The sequence below is a fragment of the Lactuca serriola genome, chromosome 1 (assembly GCF_051521515.1).
Source record: "Lactuca serriola cultivar US96UC23 chromosome 1, Lser_US96UC23_V15, whole genome shotgun sequence".
Lineage (NCBI taxonomy): Eukaryota > Viridiplantae > Streptophyta > Magnoliopsida > Asterales > Asteraceae > Lactuca > Lactuca serriola.
In genome coordinates, this window is record NC_136408.1 from 61784531 (window position 1) to 61786794 (window position 2264).

Consider the following 2264-nt stretch of genomic DNA (forward strand, 5'->3'; position numbering starts at 1 on the left):
ATATCACATTGAAAAAATGGGAGCATAATGAATCAAATGGCGTGTTTGGCAACGAGTTCCATTAGGAGCCTAATGAATCCAATGGCCTGTTGGGCAACGACTTCAACTAGGGCCTAAAGAACCGAATGGCCTGTTGGGAACCCCACCAAGTCCCTAAATTTATGTTATTCACAAAAAACAAATTAAGAATTGATGGAACATTATTTATTTATTTATTATTATTTTTATTTTAAAACCACATGCTAACTAATTAATTCATAAATACCATTTATGTCTCCTAAAAAACTTGAAATCTTGAATCTATGACCTCTCATTTAAAAAAGTCACTTTTTACCGTTAGGCCAAAATCTTTTTGATAACAATATTTAATAAAGATTGTTGGTACTCTTTATATTAAAGATGTATTTTGTTTCATTAATTTATTTTCATTGATTTCAACAGATTATCGGGGTTACAAAACAACCAACTATACATATTTATTATTTGCAAAAGAAATTAAGAATTAACGGAACAATATTTATTTATCGGATAAACACTAGTTGTTGGTACTCCATTTAAAGTGGTATGTTGCTCATTACTTTTTTTTTCATTGATTTCAACAAATTATCGGGGGTTACAAACAACCAACTATCCATATTTATTGTTATTTAATGATGAATTACGTGTATAATTTACATTACTTGAATCATTTGATGACTATATATATATATATATATATATATATATATATATATATATATATAGATATGAAAAGTCCAAGGTTTTATAAGCAGTGCCCATATCCATAAAGTATAATACATGGCATCCATGAAGCTATATGTGTCTGTTGTGCTCATACTTGCAGGTAAACTTTATATAGATTATGGTTTATAAGCATTATTCATAAATTATAAAACATGGCATCCATATAGTAGGTTGACCTACTCCATACAAATTTGAAGTGAAATATATGTTATATATAGAATTTATATATACTTTTGAATAAAAAACCCTAAGGTTGTGAATCATAGTCCACCTAATTCAAAACTTAAATTCATAATGAAGTAAATAATTTACATTTTCAGGCACACCGATTAAAAATTTGAGGCATTTCTATTTTAATAGATCAAATTGTATTTCATTCTTCACAATGAATTCCTTTTCATCAAGTTTGTATATTAATATCTTTTTTTATTATCTTATTTAATCAATTACTTCAACTTAAACGAACAATTTACTTTAAAATCATATAATATCATATTTTGTTACCATTTGAAGTATTTTGCTACATGTTCATACCCTTAAACAAAATCTTGGTTACGACACTACATCAAGATATATATCTTTGTTTTGCTCATACCTAGTTAAAGTTTATATTGATTATGGTTTGTAATTTAATCAAACATAAAACATTCAATTAAAATAATAAGAATCAGTGCTCATATTATATAGTTAGTAGGTTGGGAGTCATTATATGTAATATAGTGTAAACATATCGTACATCATTTGTTTTCTTTTTTAATCAGGTATCTTTGCCCAAGGTACCCTGGCCCGGAAGACGAATGGACTCGATATTGGAGAATGTTTGGATCAGTGGTATCACGAAAAACCTTGCAATGTATATGAATGCTATAACGAGTGCCAGCGAGTAAAAGGACCGACCGCCGGAGGTAGATGCAATATTGAGAAGACATTGTGTCTATGTGTATACCCTTGTTAAAGTCCTTTGTGACGTGAAAGCCATATTATGTATTTATTATATAAATAAATGAGCTTTCTGATAGAGTATATTTTCATCACAATTGCTACTAGTACAACCTTTTTTACACATTTAATATATGCTAAAACATTACTACAACATCTATTTCTTTTCACCTACCCTAGCTCATTTCTTAATTTCTCATTCATTAGGATTTTATTTGTTTTTTGAAATGAGGTATATTTCAACCAAATTTCATATTAAAGTTTGTCAAAAACTCCAAAAACACAATATGCATAACATCAACGATTCTTAAATCATTTAAGGACAAAGAACTAGAAGGTTTTTAGGTATTTACAACACCCACCCTTAACTAAATCAATCATACAATATCATTTAATAACAATGGAAAATAACAATAGAGTATAACCTTAACCCTATCACTATGTACCATAAACGAGAGAAAAGAGAGAGCTAAAAGTTGTGCGTGTGAATTTTTTATTTTTTTTACCATCACAACATCATGATCATCACTTATACTTCGGGTCAATGGATTCAAGTAAACCCACGGATCGGATAAAGATTC

At 28.6% G+C, this 2264-nt stretch overlaps 1 long non-coding RNA gene across 1 annotated transcript; it reads left to right on the forward strand.

Moving 5' to 3' along the window:
* Positions 1-748: 748 nt before the first annotated feature.
* LOC145068868 (uncharacterized) lies at positions 749-1762 on the forward strand. The gene is made up of 2 exons (XR_013689164.1): positions 749-844; positions 1506-1762. It is a non-coding gene; the product is annotated as an uncharacterized LOC145068868 (long non-coding RNA).
* The last annotated feature ends 502 nt before the right edge of the window (positions 1763-2264 follow it).